We start from the raw sequence: 7927 nt of genomic DNA, 5'->3' as shown, positions 1-7927 counted from the left end.
GTGTTGGTCCGAACTAAGCTGCCTGCGGGGCCACCTCGGGGAAACTTGAGGGTTGGTTTTACTCATAGCTAGTCTCATCTGAGTGTGCCCTGAGAATGAGATATGTGCAGCTCCTATCGAGATTTGTCGGCACATTCGGGCGGTGCTGCTGGTCTTGTTTTAACCTGTCGAAGTGTCTTGAATTACCAAGATACCGAGTCTGATCGGAACGTCTTGGGAGGAGGTCTATTCCTTCGTTGACCGTGAGAGCTTGTCATGGGCTAAGTTGGGACTCCCCTGCAGGGATTGAACTTTTGAAAGTCGTGCCCGCGGTTATGGGCAGATGGGAATTTGTTAATGTCCGGTTGTAGATAACTTGAACCTTAACTTAATTAAAATGAATCAACTGAGTGCGTTACCGAGATGGTCTCTTCTCGGCGGAGTCCGGGAAGCGGACACGGTGTTGGAGTAATGTTTGCGTAGGTTGCTCTCTAGTTTCTCACTCGCGCTTTGCCTCCTCTTCTCACTCTCTTTTGCGAATAAGTTAGCCACCATACTTGCTAGTCGCTTGCTGCAGCTCCACATATATTTACCTTGCCTTACCTATAAGCTTAAATAGTCTTGATCGCGAGGGTGCGAGATTGCTGAGTCCCTGTGGCTCACAGATTACTATTACACCAGATGCAGGGCCTGATGATTCCGCTCCAGGAGACGCACTTGAGCTCAAGTGGGAGTTTGATGAGGACTCTCAATGTTACTATGTTTCCTTTCCCGATGATCAGTAGTGGTGCCCAGTTGGGGGTGAACGGGACCGTGTCGCATGTTGGGTTCTCTTTTATTTTGGCGCCGTAGTCGGGCCATGAGTGTTTGGATGATGTAATGTTATTTATGTACTTGATTGACGTGGCGAGTGTAAGCCAACTATGTTATCTCCCCTTTATTATTCATATTACATGGGATGTTGTGAAGATTGCCTAACTTGCGACATATGCCTTCAATGCAATTATGCCTCTAAGTCTAGCCTCGACACGTGGGAGATATAGTCGCATCGAGGGTGTTACAAACAGCAACTGGCATTGGGCACTATATTAATAGGTTAGTCCCAAAAAATGATATGTAATTGCCTATAATTGCATATAAAACATCCATGATTGATACTATAATAGCATGCAACAATCAAAAATTATAGATACATTGGAGACGTATCATGCACCACCCAAGTCTACTAGTGGACTGCCTGCCAATGTGGGTCCATGTCCTACTTCCGGAACTTCCTTCACATGCGGAGAGCCAGGACACTATGACCGTGACTGCTCTCAGGGCAGTTATGCTCCACCCCAGTTTGAAAAGTTTGTTGGTGGTGGTAAGCCATTAGGCAAGATGTTCCGTGTCAATCCAGCTCCAACTGAACAGCTAATGAAGCTCATGATGATCCTGACATCGTTCTTGGTATGCTACTTGTCAATTGTCATCCAGCATTAGTTATGTCTGATACTGGAGCATCCCATTCTTTCATTTCTGAAAGCTGCTACTTCTTGAGCTTGCGTTGGTTTTTCCCTTTAAGAGGAAAGGGTGATGTAGCAAATGTCGGACTCGGGCTTCCACAGACCCTTGAGAGGTTCGAACACTGGGGTGCATGCGAAGAACTCGTCCTCCCCAGTCTGCCCGCTCCATGATTCCAAGGCCTAGCTCGACGATCCCAAGGGACAAGAAATACAGCGGTTTATCCTCATTCGGGCCACCTTCTGGTGTAATACCCTACTCCAACCTTGTGGTGGATTTCCTCGAGCGGCTGAGGACGAACTAGTACAGTGGTAGAATAGCCTCAGGAGGTGAGGTCTTCTTGCACTGGATGAGCTCGTGAGCTGGTTAGGGTGGAATGGATCCCCCCTCCATGGTGGTGGCTCAGTCCTATTTATATTGGCCTTGGTCCTCTTCCCAAATATAGGCGGGAAGGGATCCCACAACGGCCAAATTCGAAGGGAGACAACTAGTGCAAGTTCTCCTGACAAAAGTAGTCTTCAACTGCAAAAGCCCCTGGTGGTGACACCGCGGGGCTCCGCGATGACCTTCGTCCTGCCGTCTTGGCGGTCTTGGTCTTGTTCCACCGATATGGAAACCTTTGCTTGATTCCTCGGGCCCCCGCACCTATGCTTGCCTCCTTAGCACCAAAGAGGAAACTGGTACCCTGCACCCGCTGGCGCCCGCCTGGCCTTGGCCGTCATGGCTCACGTCATGTGAACCTCGCGAGTTCCATATTGCATAGATATCTCCACTCCTCGGGAGCCAGCCTGGTGAGGCCGCCTCCGAGGGAGGTCTTGGTGTCATCTACCTCGCGAGGCTTGGACCCTTGCGAGGGTCTTGGGTTGTTGATGCTGGAGCTGGGCCATACCGGGCCATCTACAGGGCCACGCTGTGGACCGTAGGCAGGCAAGTCTGGCTACCCCCGTTCCCAAGACGCCGACAGTAGCCCCCGGGCCCGAGGTGCGCTCGAACTTGGATTCAAGGAGAAGCCAAAGGGCAAGTGCAGAGCACCACGGGCCCTAACCGCCCACGGCCTCGATTGACGCATGGTGATTAATGGGATGTGGGCGTCTCCGCTTCCCCACACTACCTCGGCAACCGTTTGAATTGACGAGACCCTGCTGCATGAAGAAAAAACCATCATTACGTGTGATCATGGAGGCCGGTGGTTGGCCTCCTTCCGGCTATAAATGAGGGGGGTGACGGTTGCCTCCTTCCGACATGCCCCGTTGCTCATCTCCGTCTTCTAGCAGTCCGCTTCTTCTTCCTCTCTCCTGCCTCACCGTCTTGCTGTAGCTCCCATGGCGCCGATCAAGAGGTTTTCTGCTACGAAAAGGGAAAGGACCCTCGGAAGAGCCTGAACCACTTCTGCTGAAGAAAAGGTTCAGCCGCCCTCGCGATGCCGGGGAGAGACAGGAGGTGACGCGGCCCTGGTACAAGCGGCCACCGCCTGGCTTCCCGCTCCCTCTGTACACCCATGTGCAGGGCCCCAGAGACGGCGGCAGTGCCCAGCGCCGTGTGGGCCAGGCCATGGTGGCTAGGCGGAGGTTGCGCGGCCGGCCGGCTGACGAACCCATGCCGAGCGCTCCTTGCGTGAGTTCGAGATATGGACGGCAATGTCGCCACACACTTGGATCTGATTCCTGCGGTTCTTTGCCGAGGAGATGCCACCGAGGGGGGCGCTAGAGTTATGGATGCAACACGCCGGGTGCTGCAGCCTAGCCACGGGGGCGAAGGTTGACGTCGTCCCTTCGGGCGGCATCTTCATGACCCAAGGATGGGTCGAGGTTGCTCGCGCCTGCCACGCGGACGGGGCCCTCGCCATCACTTCGAGTACAATGGCGCCTCCATGCTATTCCTCAAGGTCTTCGATGAGGAAGTCCGCCACCTGGAGTGCTGCCCCGAGGAAGCCGCCAGCATGGCACGGCAGCGGGCACTGAGCCTGCTTCCGGTCCTGCCGATAGGTCCTCCAGCAGAAGTGATGACTCCTGGGAGTCCAGCGACTCTCCTGAGCCTAGCGAGTCTCCGGAGTCGAGCAACGACAGCTACATGCCTACGAGCTCTCGCCGTGCCTGGAGCGCGGCAGCGGCATCCGCTTGACATCGGCGATGATCTAGATGGGGTTAGTATCGGCCTCACATGGCCCACTGTTGATGATGGTGTCGATGGTCTTCCCCGTAGCCAGGGCTCCTTGAAGTTTTTCTTCTTTTGTTCCCTGCGAGAAATCAAGACAAACCCCGCGGGAGCATGTAAAAATTGTGTAATGCCTTTGCTTTGAAGTTTATTATTCCGAGTATACGGTTGCAGCTGTCTGTCCCGCTTCGGCATTGTTCCCCTTTTCATTCTCGCAGTAGCTTAGCGCTCTATGTCGGCAGGTCACAGTCCCCGGGCGGGCTTCAGCCGTCGCTGGTATGCCAGGTCGCGATGCCATGCTCCAGGCCAGGAGGTGAGCAGCCTGAGGTCTAGTAAGTGCTCCTGAGGCGGATGATCAAGAGGTCCCCTTTGGCATGCAAGCAGCTCCCTGGAGGCAGAAAAGGGAAGTAGCATTGCCGGAGCGATTTTATGAGAGTGGAGAACATCGGACGGAGAGATTCACACCGACATGCATGGGTGACTTATCTTTTGGCAAGACTGAGGTGATTCCTTTGTGTGGCACCCGATTTTCTCTTTAGAGGTGGTGCTACTAGGTAGGGCTCACGTCGGCCTCCCCTTTCCTCGCTCATCTAAATGCTCTGCATCCTCGGGTCCCGACACTCGAGCGAGGCTCAGCCCCCGCTGGCGTGCCAGGTCGCGATGTCATGGTCAAGGCCAGGGGTGAGGGCTGGAGAGTCAGTAGGAGCTCCTGAGGCGCGATGTTCAGGAGCCCCCCTTTAACGCGCAAGCGAATTGCGTAAAAAAGGGGCGGCCGGCGGGACCACATGTAGTTAAGTTCTGGAGGTTCATGTGGGTTAGTGTGAGAGGAGAATATCACTCATAATTGTGTTTGTTGTCCTGTCGCTGATCTTTCCACAAGAAGATGAAGGCACTAAGGAACTGCTGAGGTGACAGCGCGGGGTGGGCCACGAGCTAGAGCTCGATCTCTCAGATTTGTAAGCATTTCAGGGAGCGACCCAAGCACAAGCACCATGCCAGCATGCGTAGCCCCCGATGCGGGATGAGCAGGAGGCCGGTCAACAATGTGGGAGGCCGCGAAGGGTGGTAGGACATCAGGCAAGCAGGTGGTGATCCTAAAATAGCTCATGGAAGGAGGTAACACTAGCTTTGATAGATGCAAGAACGATACACGCCACAGGGACAGACCCCCAATAGAGCGAATCGAATATGCAACAAAAATACATGCCGCAGGGACAGGCCCATGTGATCTGGGGATAATGCAGCCCGAGGGGCGCCCCCAACTGAATAAACTGGAAAATGTTACCTGGCTCCGTTGCTGAAGAGATGTGGTAGTAGCTGGAAGAGCGTGCTGAAGAAGTCGCTCCTCATGAGCCGCCTGGGTCCTGAACCTTGGGAGGCTCTAGAGGCTCGGGAGGCTCGTGAAGAACCATCTTCATCTCCGCCAGGACTGCGTGGTGCGTGGCCTCCGGAGCCGCCATGATGTTCTGCAGGTGGCGCTAGAAAGTAACAGCCGCGTTCGGCAGGCCAAAAGGCATGCGAACGTAGCTATGAGGGGGGGCCCACACCGACCAACGTGCGATGACCAGAAGTGCTCCTGGGATGCGTCCCTATTGAGCCTTGGAATGTTGATGCAAACGCATAGATCGTTGTCCTCGCCAGGACAAGGAGCCGCGCTAGGCGGTGGGCGGCGGTCGCCGCGCATGGCTCTCTCCTCTTGAAGCTCCTCGGTCGCCTTGGTGTTGAACTCATGAGCACCTGGAACCCCGTGCCTTGTGCCCTCATGAGGGAAGAATGCGATGAAGCATGCCTCCATGTGGTGCCCTAGTGCCTCCCTCACGACAAAGGCTAAGTTAGAGGCCCTCCCGAAGAGAGCCCCCGAGCCCAGCCTGAGGAGTGCGCCGAGTGCGCCTTCCTATGTGCGAGAGGGAGGTGCCCTGTCCATGGGCGCAGGTCCTGAGGTGGCGCCGTTGAAGACACCGCCCTCCTGAGGCTCTTGGTAGAGCTGCTTCTTCTTCTTGGGGACAACCTCAGGAGGGTAGATGGTGCCCTCGTTGTCTGGGTCCTCAACTGCTGCAGCCTGGTAGGCGCGCTCGAGAGAGCACATCGCATCCTTCTCCTCGTAGGCGATCGTGATGATGTCGCAGTTCCCTGGCATCTTGAGGACATTGTAACCATGATGAGTCACCACCATGAACTTGGCCAGGGATGGATATCCACGGATAGCATTATACGGAAGGCGGATATGGGTGACGTCAAAGTCGATGAGTTTGGTGCGATAGTTGTCGCGCTAGCCGAAGGTGACAGGGAGGCGGATCTGCCCTATCGGGGTGGTGGAGCCGTCGGTCACTCCTAAGCAAGGCTTGGTGGGCTGCAGTTGATCTTAGGGCACTTGGAGGTGGTCGGACATCTCAATGGAAAGAACATTGAGCCCCACTCCACCATCGATGAGGGTCTTGGTGACGAGGACATTGCTGATGGCGGGCGAGCAAAGCATCGGGAGGGCGCCGGCAATTGCCATGCACTTGAGCTAGTCGGACGAGCTGAAGGTGATGGTGCACTTGGACCACCTGAGCGGACATGTGGCCTCGAGCCTGGGGAGTGTCGCGTTCAACTCATGGGCGAACTGCTTGAAGATGCGTTGAGAGGTTGGGGCCTGAGCATGGCCCAGGATGTAGGCGATGGCACGAGGCTCCTGGAATCCCCCAACCCCTTCATCTTGATGGTGCCCGTCGTTCCTTCTTGGTGGTGGTGGCAGCGGAGGGAGGCCGGTGTTGCCCTGAGGACGGTCCTCACGAAGCTGATCTCTCCAGGCGCCCTCGCGAGGCTGGCCCTGCCAGCGGTCCTCACGAGGCTGGTCGGGCCACTCCTGGCGGGGGCCGCGGTCGTCCCAGTGTCCTCCACTTAAACCTCATCCATGGTCGTAGCCTCGACCGTTGCGCTCGGGGCGATGAACGAGGCACCCATCGCGGATGGCCTGAGCTCCTGACAATCATTGGTGTTATGGCTATGTACGTTGTGGAAGACACAGAACGGACGGCTGCACTTGGATGACTCTGGGTGGTCGTAGCCGCGCTTAATCTATGGTTCACCCACGAGCACGGCCGCTCCCTTGCACTTCACATCCTTGGCCTTGGCCTTCTTGTCTTCTGGGTCGGCCGCTGGGAGCTCGAGGAGGGAGAGGCGTCCTTCCTCAGCTCTCGCGCACCTGGCTGCCATGTTGAACATCTCTTGAGCCATGCACAGGTCCTCGTGTATGGTGAGTTCCTCCTTCATCTTGACATCCCGAACGCCATCACAGAATGTTGATATGATGGCTTTGTCCGACACCTTGGGGATCTTGAGGCGAATGTTGTTGAAGCGCTAGATGTACTTCTGCAGGGTTTCCCCTGGTTGCTGCTTGATGCGCCATAGGTCACCTGCGACAGGCGGGCGAGCGCAAGTGCCCTGGAAGTTGGCGACAAAACGCTCACGCATCTCGCCCTAGGAGGAGCTCGATCCCGCGGGCAGGTTTAGGAGCCACGAGCGCGCGCCATCCTTGACTACCATGGGAAACGAGTTCGCCATGAACTTCTCGTCGCTGTTGGCCGCTGTAACGCCCACGATGCGGCTATATCTCCCACATTTCGAGGCACGACCTAGAGGCATAACCACATGGTGGTTTAGTCACAAGTGGGGTAATCTTCACACAAATAATAAAGGGATAAAGAGTTGGCTTACAATCGCCACTTCACCAAAATAACAAGTTAAACAATCATCATCAAGAGTACAATCGAGGTCCGACTACGGAACCAAAATAAAAGAAGACAACCCCAAATGCTAGATCCCCGATCGTCCCAACTGAGCACCAGTACTGATCACCCAGAAAAGACACATAACAACGACCAAGATCTTCATCGAGCTCCCACTTGAGCTCGGTTGCGCCACCTGCACTGGTATCATCAGCACCTGCAACTATTTGGAACTATCTGTGAGTCACGAGGACTCAGCAATCTCACACCCGCGAGATCAAGACTATTTAAGCTTATGGGTAGGATAAGGTAATGAGGTGGAGCTGCAGCAAGCACTAAGCAAGTCTGGTGGCCAACATACGCAAATAAGAGCAAGAAGAGAAGCAAAGAAATGGTCGAGAAGCTAGAAGTGATCAAGAACTGATCCTGAAACTACTTACGTTCATACATAACACAAGACCGTGTTAACTTCCTGGACTCTGCCGAAAAGAGACCATCACGGCTACACACGCGGTTGATGCATTTTAATTAAGTCAAGTGTCAAGTTATCTACAGCCGGATATTAACAAATTCCCATCTGC

This window comes from Triticum aestivum, chromosome 4A, assembly GCF_018294505.1.
Source record: "Triticum aestivum cultivar Chinese Spring chromosome 4A, IWGSC CS RefSeq v2.1, whole genome shotgun sequence".
In the NCBI taxonomy this organism is placed as follows: domain Eukaryota; kingdom Viridiplantae; phylum Streptophyta; class Magnoliopsida; order Poales; family Poaceae; genus Triticum; species Triticum aestivum.
This window is presented reverse-complemented; position numbering follows the sequence as displayed.